The sequence below is a fragment of the Cryptomeria japonica genome, chromosome 1 (genome assembly GCF_030272615.1).
Source record: "Cryptomeria japonica chromosome 1, Sugi_1.0, whole genome shotgun sequence".
NCBI lineage: Eukaryota > Viridiplantae > Streptophyta > Pinopsida > Cupressales > Cupressaceae > Cryptomeria > Cryptomeria japonica.
The window spans coordinates 498,081,829-498,101,217 of record NC_081405.1 but is presented as its reverse complement, the minus strand read 5'-3'; positions in this window follow the sequence as shown (position 1 = coordinate 498,101,217).

Genomic DNA, 19,389 nt, shown 5'->3' with positions numbered 1-19,389 from the left:
TTGATCTTTTTCTTCGGCATTTGATCCCTTTGGGATGACCAGATCTTCTTGGATCATTTAAATCATTGTAATTGAACATTAGATATCAGTGATATAGAACATAGAAGATAGATCTTAGGATTTAGAGGTCCAGAGTTGACCAATTATGTAATTGAGCATGTATGTGGCAGGCCTGTGAGTTGAATCTTGTAGCCTGGATGTTACCGGTCATTTGTAACCAGTTCTCATGATCTAATTCATCCAGTTCTGCATTTGCCTCCATCATATCTTCTTATTTCTGTTGTGATTACTCTTGTTGCCCAGTCCGAATTGATCCCTTCAAGGTCCCTACTATCGATGACTGCACCAAGTGGTTTCATAGCAAGATTGCATTGTCCTGAGATTTTTTTTTAGGGTGTCAGGCTGTGGATCCGACCTATAGCTGTAGAGGACTGGTGTGAAGATGGTGCAAGAGAGGAAATGGGAATGGTGGAGCGTACAGGAATGCAAACCCTGCTGTGATGGAAATATTGAGGGGAATTGCAGCACAGTTGGAAACCGTTGAGACAACTCAAAGAAGAGGCTGACATATTGAAGATGTGAGTGAAGATGAAGAAGAAGAAACACCGATAGAACAAGTAGCGAATCCACCGGCGATCGATCTAGAGGAAGAGAGGTTCTTAAGGGTTTTGAGTAGGGCGAATACTAAACCACATTTTACCCCACCGGAGTATGATGGAAAATTATATTCGGATGAGTTAATGGATTGAATCTTGGAGATGGAGAAGTATTTTGATTTTGAAAACACTACAGAAGAAAAAAAAAAGTGAAATATGCATGTACCTAGTTGAAAGGTCATGCATCTCTTTGGTGGGAACATCTGCAGGTTGATAGATAGAGAAGAGGTAAAGAGAAGATCAAAACATGAGAGCAGATGGTTACCACGTTAAAATCAAAGTTTATGCCAGTTGATTATCAAGTAAATCTGTTCTGGAAGTTGCAGAACTTGAAGTTGAAAGAATCTAGTGTGAAGGAGTATACTAAATCATTCTACAAGTTGAATATCAGATCCAGACATGTTGAACAAGTTGCGAGATATTTGAAAGGATTGTGAATGTCTATACAAGATGAACTCAGTTTGATCAAGTTACAAAGTGTCAAGGAAGCTTACCAATATACCCTGAAAGCAGAAGAGAAGTTGAACAAAAGACGTGAGCAGAGACAAAGAGGTAGAGGTGGAAGATTTTCTAGAGGAAAGTTTTAAGGAGGAAGAGGATATTCTGGAGGAAGAGGAACCTGTATAGATCAAAGAAAGGACAAGGAAGTAAGCAAAGAACATCGTTACTACCTAGAAGATAGATCAATAGTTATAAGCATTTAAGTCGCATACGAAGACAACTAAAAAAGCCCAAAATCCAATATACCGTTTAGAATATGTGAATTCACAAAATTAACTATGAAGACTACTCCCCTAGATATTAACACTAATGAGCATCAAGGTGGAAGGTTGAATTGAACGGAGAGATATTCTTTGAACCCGACGTAGTAGTATGATCGTCATGTCCAAGCCACAAAATTGAGTACTGAGTTTCCTCTGGATGGACCATTTTTCCTCGGAATAACGTGGAAATTTCAGGCAGAAAGAGACAATTGCGACTCATGCAGAATTGAACAAAATTGAAATTAGTATTACTTCCAATTTTCTTACAATTTTCTGAGTATCCATCTGTAAATTTAATATTCAAGTACCAAAACATCAAATTTCACTTTCATCGAAATGCATTTGAGTGGTAATCGAGTTGGCAATTATAGTCTAATAATAACAGCATACTTCACAGTCAAAACATATTTGATCTATTAACCCGTGTAATGGTTACGTTGATCGGATCATTCTAATTTCGTCAATTTTTTCTTGACTCTCCATTACAACTATGTGGTTTCGGCGCCACTTTAATGGTGGTATACTAGTTTCCCTACGCTTGGGAACGATGGATGGGTCTCTTGTGTCAGTGCTTGCAGATCATGTCATTTCAGTTCTGATTGAAAAGGTTTTTGAGGAGATTTCGTTAGCTACCAGGCACAGAAAGGATTTGGAATTCATCTGTGATGAGCTCGAATCTATCAAATGCCTCCTCAATGACACCGGTGGAGCGTGGAAAACAAATTCCAGTTCAGTAAGAAATTGGTTGCAGAAACTTGAAGACTTTCTCTACGACACTCTCCACTTGTTGGGGGACTCCTCTCAGGCTCACCACCACACCACTTGTATTTCCCGGTACTTACTGGGTCCCAAAATTCGAGCGTTGAAGGAGAGAATCCTCTGCATCCACCGAAGCTCAAAGTATCTCAAATATCTGACGGACATGGATATGAACCCCCGACCTGGATTAGTCAGTGGAAAATTGATAAGAAATAGAAGAAAATCAAAGCTGCCAGAATATGAAAAACAGAGTCACCTTAGCGTGGAGGAGGTGAGAGATAATATCCGTAGGCACCTGCAAGGAAGCCGTTGTTTACTTGTTCTAGATGATGCATTGGGATCCATTGGAGGGCAGGAGTAAAACAATGCTTTCAACGAGTGATAGGAAAGTCTTAAAAATGTGGGAGCTCACTGCATCCACCACATGGACTATTTGTCATGCGTTCCTTGAAAATCACAATCACTGTCCGCAGTTTTAAAAATGTGGGAGCTCAGTGCATCCATCACATGGACTATTTGTCTAAAGAGAACAGTTGGAGATTGTTCTGCATTCATGCGTTCCTTGAAAATCACAATCACTGTCCGCCAGAAGAGTTGGAGAAGGTGGCCCGTGCGATTGAAAGAAAGTGTTCCAGATTACCGCTGGCCTTGAAGACAGTGGTAACAATTATGGCATGATGACATAAATTTCTACCGAAGGAGAGAATCTAATGGTTACCAGAATGAAAATTTTGGAAAAGAAGACAAAAGACAAGATAAGAGGGTATTTAGAGGAACTTGTTATAAGTGTGGAGGAGAAAGGCATTGTTATTTTGAATGTAAGAAGATAAAGAACATTGGGAGAACAACATTAGTAGAAGAAAGCCCCACCAGATCATCTAACAAATTAGAAGACGGAGAACTGTTGATGATGAGGAGAGTTTTGTGTCATACCAGAGAAGATGACGAGCCCTTGCAGAGGTGAAATTTGTTCAAGACCAGATGTAAGGTATCCGGTAAGTGTTGTAAAGTAGTAATTGATAGTGGTAGTTCGAATAATCTTGTTTCAAAAGAAATGGTGAATAAACTGAAGTTGGAAAGATTGAAACACCCTGAGCCTTACCAAATAGCATGGATTCAGGATGATCATAAGTTGTTAGTAAGTGAGCAATGTTTGGTGAAATTAAAAATTGGAAATTATCATGATGAAGTCTTGTGTGATATCATGCCTATGGATATTTGTCACATTCTGTTAGGTAGACCTTGGCAGTTTGATAGACAAGCAATACATGATGGGAGAAATAACATATACATTATTGTAGCAAATGGGATGAAGCAAACCTTGTTACCCTTGGAGGAGCCCCTGAAGAGTGAAGTTTGTACGAAAGATAGAATCTATTTGGTGGATGGAAGGAAATTCTTGGATGGAATGAGACATGAGAATGTGTGTTTTGCCTTAGTTTCTAAGAAGATGGAGAATCTGGAGCATGAAGAACAACCAAAAGAGATAAAGGAGTTGCTGATAGAGTATGAAGACTTCATTTCAGACAATGTGCCTAATGGATTACCACATGTGAGGAGTATCAGTCATTGCATGGAACTGATTCCCAGAGCTAGTTTGCCTAACAAAGCTGCACACTGATTGACACCGATAGAGAATGAAGAGTTGAATAGACAAGTGCAAGAATTGTTGAAGAAAGGTCTGATCAGATAAAGTTTGAGTCCCTGTGCAGTACCAATAGTATTAGCACCTAAGAAGAATGGAGAATGGAGGATGTGCACTAATTCCAGAGCAATAAATAAGATCATAGTGAAGTACCAATTTCCTTTACCTAGGATGGATGATATAATGGACTATTTGAGTGGAGCCAAATACTACACCAAGATAGACTTGAAGAGTGGATATCATCAAATCAGAATCAGAGAAGGAGATGAGTGGAAGACAACATTCAAGACACATGAAGGATTGTATGAATGGTTGGTGATGCCTTTTGGGTTGACTAATGCACCAAGTACTTTCATGAGGTTGATGAATGAGGTATTGAATAAATTCTCGGGTAAGTTTGTTATTGTATATTTGGATGACATTTTGATTTTCAGTAAGACAAAATAGGAGCATTTGTTGCATTTGAGACAAGTTTTACAGAGGTTAAGAGAAGAAAAGTTGTTGATAAACCTTAACAAGTGTACTTTCATGAAAAAAGTGTTAGTCTATTTGGGGTTTGTGATATCTATAGATGGATTGAAGATGGAGCCTGAGAAGGTAAGAGAAATTGTTGGATGGCCTACATCGGAAAGCATTGGAGAAGTTAGATCATTTCATGGATGGGCTAGTTGTTATCAAAAGTTTATCAGAAAGTTTAGTTCTTTTTGTAGCCCTATGACTGAGACAATGAGAGGAGACAAGAAATAATTCAAGTGGACAACTAGAGAAAATAAAAGTTTTGAATTGCTGAAGCATAAAGTGATTGAGCACCCTGTGTTAGCTTTACTAGATTTCAACAAAGTATTACAAGTAGATTGTGATGCAAGTGGGAATGCAATTGGAGCCGTGTTAAGTCGGGAAGGAAGGGCAGTAGCTTATTTTAGTGAGAAGCTGACTGATTCTAGGAGGAGATATTGTCTGATCAGGAATTTTATGCCATAGTTAAAGCCTTGAAGAAATGGAGACATTACCTATTGCTTAAGGAGTTTATGTTGTATATCGATCATCAAGCCTTACTGTATTTGAATAGTCAGAGTAAGTTGAATCAGAGACATATGAGATGGGTAGAATTTTTGTAGAGTTACACCTTTGTGTTGAAGCATAGTAGTGGGAAGTCAAACAAATTTGTGGATGCATTGAGTAGAAGAAGAAGTTTGTTGACAGAGATGAGAGTGAAAGTGTTAGGATTTGAGGAATTGAAGACCCTGTATGATGATGACCTGGATTTTGCAGAACCTTGGAAAACATGTAGAGAACCGGTTATGGTAGACAACAGTAAGTGGTTGGATTATTTCATTCAGGATGGGATGTTATTCAGAGGAGTTCAGTTGTGTATACCTAAGAGTTCTATGAGGGAAAATCTGATAAAAGAGAAGCATAGCAAAGGATCAGCAGGACACTTTGGTATTGACAAAATAATAGCATTGGTGAATGAACACTACTTTTGGCCTCAGATTCATAAGGATGTTAGGAAATTTGTGCAGAGTTGTAGAGTTTGTCAAGTTGCAAAAGGTAGTAGTCAGAATGTAGGATTGTATACACCTTTGATAGTACAAGAGAGACCTTGGGAAGACATAAGCACGGATTTCATACTTGGATCGCCTAAGACACATGGGGGGAATGATTCTATATTTGTGGTGGTGGATAGATTTTTGAAGATGGCTCATTTAATACCTTATAAGAAAACATTAGATGCAGTGCATGTAGCTAAATTATTTTTCAAGGAAGTGGTGAGATTGCATGGATTACCTAAGAGTGTAGTTTCAGACATAGACACTAATTTTGTTGATTATTTCCAGAGAACACTTTGGAAGAAGATGAAGACAGAATTGAAGTTCAATTCTACTTTTGACCCACAGACTAATGGATAGACAGAGGTAGTAAACAGGAGTTTAGGAAATTTGTGCCTAGTTGGAGAGAAAACCAGAAGTTGGGATTTGATTCTTACACAAGCAGAGTTTGCCTACGACAATTCAGTGAATAGGAGTACTGGAAGAACACCTTTTGAAATTGTTACCAGAGCACACCCTAGAGGTATATCAAAATTGAGAGATATCAATAATGAAGACAAGCAGAGTGCAGAGGTAGAAAAATTTGCAGATCACATGAAGGCCTTGCATATTTAGGTTAAGCAACATTTGGAGGATATGAACAACAACTATAAGGAGAAAGCAGGTGAGAAGAGAAAACATAAGGAATTTGAAGTTGGCGATGAAGAGATGGTGTATCTGAGAAAAGAGAGATTTCTAGTTGGAACCTATAACAAGTTGCAGATGAGGAAGTTTGGACCTTGCAAGATCTTGAGGAAGTTCATATGAAGTGGAGTTACCGGATAGTTTGAGTATTTCACCCATATTTAATATTGCAGATCTTCATCAGTACCATGAATTAGAATTCAGTGAAGACAATATTGTAGAATTGGAGAAACAATTTGCTTGAAAGGAACCAGAGTAGATTGAAGACATTTTGGACAGTAGGATTGGGTGTAGTACCCAGAGCAGTTAGTTTAAAGAGTATCTAGTGAAATGGAAGGATAGACCAGTTGAAGATTCATCTTGGATTTCTCAGGAAGAGATGGACCTCCTTGGTTTTCCTCTGACACCAGCAAAGTGAGAGACTCACTTTTTCAACAACCCCGGATGTCTGATGCAGGAGCAACCCTGATTCTTGGCAATCTTGCATCAACCAAAAATATTTCCTTTTTAGTTTGTTTTCTTACATTGGATCACCGGATCTTATGGAGCTGGATTTTTCTTGATGACATGATCATCTTCTTTATTCCTAAACCACGAAGCATTTGGATCATTTTCCGGCAAGACAGTTTTCTAGCTAAGAACATCGGAGCTGCTTGGACCTATTTGCTATTAGCAAATCTTGTGGATCCTTTATATAGCTTGTGGAGCCCTTGTTCATGGATTCAAATGTTCCTTGGCATGTGTCCGATCTTCCCTTCGATCCGCACTTCATCCTTCAAATTTTTCAAAGGAATCTCTTTGGCAGAGGCTAACATGTTGGTTTTACACGTTTGATCTTGTTCTTTGGTATTTGATCCCTTTTGGGCCGACCAGATCTTCTTGGATCATATAAATCATTTTAATTGAACATTAGATATCAGCGATATAGAACACAGAAGATAGATCTTAGGATATAGAGGTCTGGAGTTGACCAATTCTGTAATTGAGCATGTATGTGGCAGGCCTGTGAGCCGAATCTTGTAGCCTAGATGTTACCGATTATCTGTAACCAGTTCTCATGATCTAATTCATTTAGTTCTGCATTTTCCTCCATCATATCCTCTTGTTTCCATTGTCATTACTCTTGTTACCTGGTCTAGATTGATCTTTTCAAGGTCCTTCCTACCGATGACTGCACCAAGATATGATAGAGGAGTAATGATAGGTAACTTTGGGACATAGGGACCAACAATAGATTTAGAAGAGGGAGGGAAATGATGTTTATCTTGTGGACTAGCAATGTGGGATGCCATTGGATATTTTCCTTTTTGATGCATTGCTTCTTTTTTCTTTGGGATCCACATTGTTTTTGCTTTTTCTTTAGTGGGCCTTTGTAGCCTTTGATTTTTATTGCATTGTTTTATCAGATCTTGCTTTGTTTGAGAATGTCTTTTTTAGTGGACATGGTCATCTTTATATTATTGTGGATGTTTATATTTATGCATTTGTGATTTGGCATCCAAACTGCTACTAGTAGCCTTGGAAGGAATGTGTAAAGGTATAGGAGATGGAGGGAATATGGATTGAGTGGTGGATGTAGGATGTTAGATGGAATATGGGGATATGTACCTTTGTCAATCATAATTGGGAATGAAAGGAGTAGGATGTTTATGATAGGTGATGGGGCTGTGGGATTTGTGTATGGGGGGATGAGCAAGGTAAGATGGATGATGGGGTTTTGGAATATAAGGGCCCATAATAGATTTAGCATGTGGGGGATATGTGATGGTGGAATTTGAGATATAGGGACCCAAAATGGATTCAAAGGATGAAGGAGGGAGATGGATAGTTATTTTGTCTATATATGATGGAGGAGGGGAGATAGCAATAAATAGTTTTGAGGAATGATGGGAAGATGGGATGGTAGGTTTGGAAACACACTTGGATTTTGCATTAGTTGTACCAACATTTTTTAATGAATTGCCTTGGGATATATAACCAGCAAGACCTTGGATGTTCTTTGACATGGATGGGCTCAAAAGTAACTTGCTCATGTAGGCCTAAGCCTTTACCTTGATAGTTCATTTTTTTGAACATTTTATCTAAAATAGGATACTTGTTATTCTAGGAAGAAGATATGAGTGCATTATTAGATGGAGGAGAATGGGTGGTGAACATGAGGTGTTCTTCTACTACAAGTGAACCACCATGGATGAATGTAAGTGAACCAAGGGAATAGAGTGATATTGATGGGATGGTTTGGATGGGAGGCAATAAGGGATCAAGAAGTGGAGTATATGGGACAAGAGGCTCTTGACTTGGATGAGGGGATGATAAGAGCTCTTGAGATGGAGGAGGTGGAATGGCAGGATCTTGATTTGGAACAATAAATATGTCAACATTCTCTGGAACAAGATCTTGGCATGATGGGATTGGTGCAGATGGCGATATGGAAGAGATAGAATGGATGGAAGTATGGGAGGTTATTCAATTGGGGTAGACAAAGTGGATGGAAGGATGAGAAACTCTTTGACTATGGTAGATGGAGTGGATGGTAGTATGGGAGGCTCTTCAACTGGGGTAGATGGAATGGATTTAAGGATGAGAGGCTCTTCGACTAGGGTAGATGGAGTGGATGGAAGGATGGGAGGTTTTAGATGGAGTGGATGTGAGGTTCATTGGATTGAGTTTGCATGATGCTAGGAATGGGATATGGGGATTGTGGTTGTATAATATCAATGGATAAGAGGGTTTTGATGGTGTTAGGAGGTGGGTGAGGAACGATAAGTGTGGGAGGTGGAAGGGAAGTTACAGAAATGGAGGAGGGAATGGAGAGTAGTGGGTTGAGATAAGATGGAGTGGACAACTGTGGATTAAGGTAGGATGGGGTGGACGAAGTTGTTTTGATGTACAATGGAGTGGAGGATGGCGGGTTGAGATAAGATGAAGGATTAAGATTGGATGGAGGCATGAGGTAAGATGGAGGATTAGGATTGGATGGATTGAGGTAGGATGCAGTGGATGGTGTGTGGAGATAGGATGAAGTGGATGGTGGTGGATTGAGGTAAGATGAAGGATTATGATTGGACGAAGGATTGAGGTAGGATGGGGGATTAGGATTAGATGGAGGAATGAGGTAGGATGGAGGATTAGGATTGGATGGAGGATTGAGGCAGGATGGGGGATTAGGATTAGATGGAGGATTGAGGTAGGATGGTGGATTAGGATTGGATCGAGGATTGAGGTAGGATGGAGGATTAGGATTGGATGGAAGATTGAGGTAGGATGAAGGATTAGGATTGGATGGAGGATTGAGGTATGATGGAGGATTATGATTGGATGAAAGATTTAGGTAGGATGGGGGATTAGGATTATCGATTATGTAATGGATTTGGGGATAATGAGATGGTAGATTTGGATTAGGGATGTAGGTGGTAATGTTGTTATGAAAAGATGGAGGTTGGGATAGGATCATCGGAGAAGATGGAGGCATGGATGTTGCATATGAGGGTGTAACGTCCTAAAATTGCACCCCTCACAATTTTTGACTGCATTTAGGTCTTAGCCTTAGTTTTTATGCCCCTCAACCTGATCAAAGACCTGAATATGCTCATGCGCATCAAAAACACCTTGTAACTTAAAAATGCACTCAAAAGACACCTTGACCAGAGCATGGCACCCTGGTCCTCACTAGGACCAAGGTGTGGCGCCTTGGTCCCCCTTAATGGGGACCTATCTTGGACCCCTTCCCCTGGACCTATCTCAAATTGAAGCGGTAAAATCCCCCCTATGTCAGCTCAAGTTAGAAAATCGATCAATTAATCCTACTGGAAAGTATATAAGAGGGATTTCCCTTCTCATTTGACATCCACCCATCAAATGCATACACACAAGATTTCATCAAGCATTCAAGAGATCAAGAATTCAAGCATTCAAGAGCAATTGAGCATTTTCAGTCTTCCTTCAAGCTTTGGATAGCAATAGAGTCAAGATTTCAAGCATTGAAGAGGAGATCAACATTCTAATTCATGAAACCTTAATTCCATGTGGAGGCAAACAAAAATTCACAAGGAGGTATAAGAATTTGATTTTCAGTCAATTCAACATCCCCTCAAAGAGGAGGAATTATGCTTTCAGTCATTTCAACCGCTTGGTTAATTCCAAAACCAGGGGTTGACTTGAAGGCAAACCCCTATTTCCAACACATTTCCCTTTCTTTTTGTGCGCAAGAAACATGTGCGCAGTTGTACTTCTAGAATTAAGCTTTATTTGCAGAGATGAAAAAAAACCTTTTCGAAGTGCGGAAAGTTTGGAGGAGCGATAGGAGGGCGCCCCTGTCCAGACACACGGTCCTTGCAACTTTTGCCCGATTTCGCAGAGCAGCTCCAAATCATCTCAAACTTCTTAGATCCAAGTGCATGATTGAATCCCGAATATGTAGCTTGTTATTTTCTCATACTTTGTCTTCATTTCCAACACTTAATCTTAATTCAACTAGTCAACTTACAAAAGAGAGTCAATTGCATTCCAATCACAATCAATCCACTTAGTATTTAGTCCTTGCATCATTTAGGATTGGATCTAGTAGATTCATCCCCCTCTTTTGAATGTAAATTCCCCATCAAGGGAAAATTGAGCTTAGTGGATCCTCCCTTCCACTTGGAGAATTTTCTAAGCTCCCCAATTTTCCACTTTACAGATGCATACATGAATTTGATATATGAGGGAGTGTGGGTAGAAGACATAATGGATTTCCCTTGTCAAAGGTGCAATAAGGATTATGATTGGGTATGCATGGAGGAATGGTAAGGTGTCTAGGACAAACAATTGGAGTTTGCTAACTAACACTCGGCGCAAGCTTGCTAAGGATGAGGTCGTCGAGGTTTTCAATTTCATATTCATCTTGATCAACAAGAATCTCATCATCATCAGAATGGGATGAACTGGAAGAAAATGAAGGAAAACCAAACTCATCATAATAAAATTGTGACATGATGATTAGTTGATGAGTGAGAGAGATGAAAGATGAAAATGGATGATAGACTAAATCTCAAAATAGGATGATGACAAGCTCAGACAAGGATATAGATTGACTTTGAGGAAGTTGGAAAGAGGATGAAGTTTGTTGTTCAATTTTGGATGTTTGATGTTTGGATTGATTACTTAGGAAGAAGGTAATGACAATGTGACTCTGGTAGCAATGATGATGGATGAAAAATGATGATTATGATGGTACAAATTTGGATGATAATGAAAACTATGCTAGGAATATGATAACAATCATGGAGATGCAAGTTTGGGACTTTGATGGATAATAAGTGTGGACTTTGAACAACTAGTTTTTGACTTTTTGTTTGGCAAAAGATAGTAAAGTAACACAAACATGGCAAGCATAAAAACAAAGCATCTGACTCAACTAAGATGATGAGGGCCTAAGTTATCCCAAATGTTTACAATTACTGATATGAATGAAACAAAACATAGTTGCAAACATGTACTCCCTAGGATAGAAATGTAATACTCCTTGCCAAATCCCCACTTGGATTTCTCCAAATACCTACACAAGGTGGAAACAAAGAGATTTTAGTGGTGTTGGATCCCCTACCATAGCACACACTTCTCGAGCACATCGAAAACTCATACCTTGAAGATTCGAAGATATTGTGAACTAAGGGACATCTGTCTCAATAATGTATGGTATGAATTGTCCGACTTCTTACACCAAAAGTTAAAAGGTTTTGGGTTACTAAAAACTTTGGTTCATAGTGGAGGAACTTTCGAGATAAATCCGGTGGCTATAAATGCGGCAACTAGCTCATTTAAGAGATATCCCAGCTTGCATAACATAGGTTTTTACACATTTGCCACACAAGCACAAGGGGATTTTGACTTTTTCCAAGATCACGAAGGTATTTGCATGTAGATATTGAGGGAAACCATTGGTATAATGCAACTTCACCAGTTGATTATGTCTTTTGCTAAAATAATGAATATTTATATAGCGAACCGAAAGAAAGCACGACTTGGGTTGTTCCCTCTCACCCGACCTTAATGGCTACTCAGGAGGTAGGCCCTCTACTTAAAAAGTAAATATTTGAGCATCACTAACACTTTTCTCTTGCACCCACGATTGCTAGAGGAGAGGATAGTGTATGTTAAGAGTAGGTCCACTCATATGCACAAGTGTGCCAAACATGAAATACAAAGGTTCATTCCCTTATGAGATCAAAGTGTTTTCTAATTAAGAGAAGACACGTGATTCATTTTTAACACAAAAAGTGTTTGTTAATGCACCCCTCTTTGGGGGTCCTACAACAAACAAGTTAGTGTTTCAAGAGTTTGAGGTCTTCTACTATCAAACCTGCACCAAATGTTAGCCAAAAACTAGAAAACAATAGTAGATTAGTGAGTTAGAAAGAAGATGAGAAAATTTTAATTTGAAAAAATGATAGAAAAGAAGGCACAGAGCTCTCGCCATTTCACAGAGAAAACCCACCACTTCATAAAGCAATCTCACTATCTAATTGGTGAAAATATATTTTTGCAAAACGCTGAAAAACTTAGAAAAAGCAATCTCGTTGTTTCTATCCACATTCCCGTTGTTTCTACTCGTAATCATGTCCTTTCTTAAATTTTAATTTATTTTTTTACTGCAAACCCGTTGTTTCTACCCACGTTCCCATTGTTTTTACCCACGTTTGCACTGTTTCTACTTGCAATCTCACCATTTCTTCAACAACAACAAAAAAAAAATCTGCAAACCCGCTATTTCTACCTGTAGCGTCCTAAAATTGTGACACTTGCAATTTCGACTGCATTTCGGTCTTCACGATGGTGATGCAACACGCAACCTGAATGGAGACCCTAAAACTTGCTCATGACACTAAAAACTGCATTTTTCAAGCACCCTGGCCTGAACCTCCTTGCACCCTGCTATCCCGGGAGGTGGGACCAGAGCGCCCAGCGCCCTGGTCCCTGGGTCCTATTTTGGGCCCGGTCTCCTAAGGGGTCTCGGGTCTTTTTGTTTGCAATTTGGAAATTAACTTTCCTGGTCGGCCTAAGGTCGGGAAAATCAGTCTATCAGCCCTAAATGACAAGTATATAAACTACATTTTCCTCTTTCAATGGACATGATGGAAAAAACGTGGAAACTATACTCAAGCACTCAAGCATTCAAGCATTCAAGCATTCTTTCAAGCAATTGATCATTTCAAGTCTCCATTCAAGGCTAAGTGTTGCATTCAAGACAAGGATTCAACCATTGAAGAGGAAATCACATACTACATGCTACAACATACAACATACAACATCTAAACCTTCGCATATAAGGATACAAACATCCTTAGAACAAGGTATTAGTACTTGTTTTACATACATTTACATTTACAACACTTGCTCATTTCTTGGTTAATTCCAAAACCGGGGTTTGACCTAAAGGCAAACCCTTAATCCCTAACCCCCCAATTGTCTTCACTTTTCTGTGTGTAGGTTGCAGGTACGCGGCTGAAATTGAAGATCTGGAATCCTTGTGCAGAGACGAACAGATCCCCCTTCGTTTCGCGGATTTTTCGGAGGACCGTGGCGCCGGGCGCCATCGTCCCGACAACTTTTGCTCAAATTTGCAGGACAGCGCCGTATCGACATTTTACTGCTAATTCCAGGTCCGCAGCTTCATACTGTATTCCTATCTCAGTTTATAAGCGAATCTTTATCACTTTCTATGCATGCTTAGCTTAATTCTCCTATCAACATTCTTTACGAAAGAGGGTAGCCTTGCTGTCTTAACCCTTGAAACACATTTAGCATCCAATCTTGCATTGCGTGGGATTGGATCTTGTGGGTTTCAACCCCTCTTTTGAATGTAAAGTCTCTCCCCTAAGTGAAAACCATCGAATCCTAGCGAACCTCCCTTCTCTCTCCTCGGAGTTGGAAGAGGGGAGAACAACTAGGGTTCGATCGTGATTTTCCACTTTACACTACCCATGTTCACATTGTTTCTACTCGCAATCCCACCATTTTACTGGTAAAATTAATTTGACAAAAATAAAAAAACATAAAACATAAAATAAATAAAAAATTATACCTACCCAGAATGGCAGGAATGCATTCCCGTTGTTTCTCCAGTCAATCCTACTATTTATGCAAGCAATCCCACCATTTCTGTAAATCAAAATTTTGTTAAAGAAGACCTTTGTTGAGGCAGAAATCCACTTGAATTCTCGTGTTTTTCCTTGCAAGTGTAAAAAATCTGCAATAAACACACTAAAACAATATAAAACGAAGTGAGACCCACTTGGCGTGCTAGAAATGTGTGCAGAAAACTGTGAATACAAAATTAAAGATATTGAAATATTTAAACTAATAATCAAGCAAACACATATTAACTAAACACTCGAGATTAGGATGCTAGAAATTAAGAAAACTAGATAAACAAAATAAAAGCAATTAAAACACAAACTCTAGATTTATCCTTCGATTTGGTAGTCCCCTAATTTGATGTGTGCTCACTATATTGTAGATGCTCGATTCTTCTCCATGATAGTGAATGTAAGATGGATGTGCAAAATGGCAAGTAAACAAATCTACATTACGATTGAGGGTATGAAAATAAAAGTAGATGGTGATATGTTGTAGAGTCTGATCAATCTCCAAGTGGGAGATTGTTGTTATATGGAGCCTAATTAGACTCAGAGGTTAAATTTTCCCTACTTCTATTGGCGTGGTTTCCCCCCATATTTTTCAACGAGGTTTTGGGGGCAGTACCCCCAAGATGGGGTCAAGGGGCAGTGCCCCTGGCGTGCTCCTTGTCGCAATACAAGGTGAGGTTGAGGGGCAGCATCTCGTGAGGTCAAAAAAACTTTTATTATTTTATAAAGGCGTTTGGTGTTATTTTTCTATTGGCTGACATGTTGTAACCCTAATTTTGTAACCGACATAAGTCTTGATAAAAAGGCTAAGGGTTAGGGTTTTTTGTAGAGATTTTTGTAGCATTTTGCAATAGTATTGAGTTGCAAAAGATTGTTGATTGTAATCAGTTTGATTTATTGGATAATAACATTGGACTCTCTATTTAGTGGGCATAGCTTGAGTTGGGGTGAACTACATTAAATATTGTCTCTTTGCTATTATTATTTATGTGTTTTTCATTTCTTTATTTAATATTTATCTGCATATAATTGGTATTTTCTGCATGCAATTCCTTACAAGTGTTATCAGAGTGGGTTGTGTTCGATTATCATTTGCAAGAAGGTCTCATGGATGAGTAAGAGTCTCACGATTAAGTGGGAGCAATGGCAGACAAGGGTAAATTAAAGGTAGAAAAATTCAATGGGCAGAACTATCAGTTATGGAAGATGCAGATGGAGGATTACCTCTATCAGAAGGATTTATGGAGGTCGTTGGAAGGAATAGCCAAGAAATCGTCAACAATAAGTGATGAGGATTGGAATCTTCTAGATAGAAAGGCATGAAAAACCATTCGGTTGTGCCTGGCACCATCTGTGGCATTCAATATAATAGAAGCAAAGACAACAATTGATCTGATGAAAGCTTTGGCTAAATTGTATGAAAAACCCTCAGCCTCAAATAAGGTATTTCTCGTGAAACATTTGTTTATCTAAAAATGATTGAAGGTGGATCTGTGACAGATCATTTAAATGAGTTTAATATGATTACTAGTTAATTGAATTTTATAAAAGTAAATTTCGATGAAGAAGTTAGGGATCTTTTGTTATTATGTTCTTTGCCTGAAAGTTGGAATAGTTTGGTAATGATAGTTAGTAACTCTGTTTCTAGTTCAAATACCCTAAAATTTGATGATGTTGTTGGTGTTATTCTAAGTGAGGAAATTCGTAGGAAAAGCTTAAGTGGATCCACATCAGGTAGTGTTTTAAATGCAGAAAGAAGGGGTAGATCAAAGGAGAGAGGAAAAGGTTTTGGAGGTTGTGGAAAGCCATGACAAAAATCAAAGGACAAGAGATCCCAATCTAGAGGACTGAAAGATTGCTGATACTATGGGAAATCGGGTCATTTGAAGAAAGATTGTTGATCTCGGAAGAATAAAGAAGGAGACAAACAATAAGGTAATAAGGAGGAAAATGTGGTAAGTAATAAATTTGAAGAAGATACTCTTATTATTTTCCTATATAATGTTAATGATTCATGGGGTTTAGATTCAGGGGCCTCATTTCATGCTACACCTCATATGAAGTTATTTTCTTGATTATGTCCAAGGGGATTTTGGGTTGGTTTATTTAGTAGATAATGAACCCTATCAAATTGTTGGAAAGGGAATAATTAAGATTAAGTTGTAGAATGGGAATCGTTGGCTACTATAAGAGGTAAGGCACGTTCCAAGGTTGAGTAGGAATTTAATTTCAGCAGGGCAGCTAGGTGATGAAGGTTGCACAGTTACTTTTAATGATAAAAATTGGAAAGTTTCAAAGGGTGCCTTGATAGTAGAAAAAGGTGTGAAAGTAGGCACCTTATATCTTTGTATAGGTCATACTATTCCTTCTACTTTAGTTGTTGCAGAGAAAACCCAAACAAATTCAGGAACAGTTGTTGCGGGTTCGCGTGAAGAAACTAAAACAAATGTTGCGGGTTCTGAGACAACATTTTTGCATAATAGACTTGGGCATATGAGTAAAAATGGTATGAAGTTACTTCATTCCAAAAAGGTTTTACCAAGTTTGAAATGCATTGATATGGTTTTTTGTGAAAGTTGTGTGTATGGCAAACAAAAGAGAGTTAGTTTTGTCAAGGATGGGAAGCAAAAGAAAGATGAAAAGTTGGAGCTTGTGCATAAACATGTATGGGGACCGACTCGGGTATCTTCTTTCGGTGGCTCTCGGTGGCTCTCGATATTATGTTACATTCATAGATGATGCAACTAGGAAGGTTTGGATTTACTTCCTTAGGCATAAATCTGATATATTTGAAACATTTAAGAAATGGAGAAGCTTGGTTGAGAATGAGATGGGTAAAAGATTAAAATGTCTCAGATATGATAACAGTGGTGAGTATTGCAGCAAATAATTTGAGGATTATTGTTCCATTAATGGAATTCGTAGGCAGAAAACAGTTCTAAAAATTCCACAAGAAAATGGAGTGGTTGAGCACATGAGTAGGACAATAATGGAGCGTGCAAGGAGCATGAGATTGCATGTTGGGTTGCCTTTAAACATGTGGGCAGAGGCTATCAATACTATTGTATATTTAATTAATAGAGGTCCCTCAATTCCTTTGGGTTGTGGTATTCTAGAGGAAGCATGGATAGGTAAGAAGGTGAGTTATTCTTTTCTCAAAAGATTCAGATGTGAAGTATTTGCACATGTAGACTTTGAAAATAGAACTAAGCTGGATGCAAAAGCAAAAAAGTGTATTTTCTTTGGATATGGCATTGATGAATTTGGTTATAGGCTTTGGGATGTAGAAAATTTGAAAATTGTGAGAAGCAGGGATGTTGTATTCAATGAGAACGCGTTGTACAAAGATCAGTTGCAGTAGCATGAGAAAAAATAAATGGATTATGTGGTGATGCATGATACTTCAGATACTGATGTTTCAGTGGTTCCTCATGCTCTGCAACAACAACTAGAAATACAACAAACTCTAGTGAATATTAGACTGTCAACAAAGCTAAGTAGACCTCCTGAAAGGTTCTCTCCCTCTTTGTATTATATTTTGTTAAAAGATGCTGATGAGCCAGAAGGATATGATGAAGCTATGCAAGTGGATACTAAGGTTCAGTGGGAGCTTGCCATGAAAGAAGAAATGGACTCCTTGCGAAAAAGTTTGGCTTGGGAAATATGTAAGTTGCCTGCAAGTAAAAAGGCTTTACAAACAAATGGGTTTATAGGTTGAAAGAGGAAGATGGAGTTAAGCACATATTTAAAGCCAAGTTAGTTGTCAAAGGATTTGCACAGGAAAAGCGCACTGATTTTACTGAATTTTTCTAGTTGTTAAGATGATTTCTATTTGTACTGTTTTAAGTATCGTGACTGCTAAAGATTTGCATTTGGAACAATTAGATGTGAAAACCACCTTTCTCCATGGTGATTTGGAGGAGGAGACATATATGGAACAACCCCAAGGATTTGAGTTCAAAGGTAAGGATAAATGGTGTGTAGATTGCATAAGAGTTTATATGGCTTGAAATAAGCACCTTGGTTATGGTACTTGAAATTTGATAGTTTTATGGCTGAGCAAGGCTACAATAGGTGTAATTGTGACCACTGTGTTTATTTTAAGAGGTTGGATAATGAAATCTACATTATTTTGTGTTTATATGTTGATGACATGCTTCTAGCAGGGTCTAACATGGATCACATTAGAGAGTTAAAACAACAGTTAACAAAATCCTTTGCTATGAAGGATTTGGGGGCAGCAAAATAAATCCTTGATATGAAAATTTGCAGAGATAGGCAGAATGAAAAATTGACTCTACCTCAGAATGATTATATTGAAAAGGTGTTGCAGAGATTCCATATGGAGAATGCAAAAACTTTTAGCACACCTTTGCCTAGTCATTTGAAATTGACTAAGGAGATGTGTCCAAAGACACAAGAGGAGAAAGACAAAATGTCCAAGGTACCATATGCTTCAACTATAGGAAGTTTAATGTATGCCATGGTATGCATGAGATTGGATATTGCACATGTTATTGGAGTTGTAAGTAGGTATATGAGTAATTAAGGATTGGAGCGTTGGAATGCAATAAAATGGGTTCTCGGGTTTTTGAGAAGTACATCCAATAAACATTTATGTTTTGGGGGCTCTCATACTGATTTAGAAGGTTATGTAGACTCAGATTTGGTAGGGGATATTGATACCAGGCAGAGTACTATAGGTTATGTCTTTACTGTAGGTGGGATAGTAGTGAGTTAGATTTCCCGATTGCAAAAGGTGGTTACTTTATCCACCACAAAGGTAGAGTATGTAGCTCCAACAGAGGCAAGCAAAGAGATGATATGGTTGCAATCTTTCATGGAAGAATTGGGCAAAAGATAGGCTAACAATTATTTGTTTACTGACAGTCAAAGTGTCATCCATCTTGCAAATAATTTTGCCTTGCATTCAAAGATGAAACACATACATTTGAGGTATCACTTCATTCGGTCAGTGTTGGATGATGGGAAATTAAGGCTGGAAAATATACATACCGATGAAAATCCAGCATATATGTTTACAAAGCCAGTGACAAGGGAGAAGTTGAGCTCCTCTTCAGCTTCGGTGGGTCTTCAAGACTGAAAAAACAATAAACACAAAACAACAGAGTCTGGGGTGTTTCATTCCAGCGGGAGATATAGGGTCAATGGTGTTATGATTGGTCTCCAAGTGGGAGATGACAT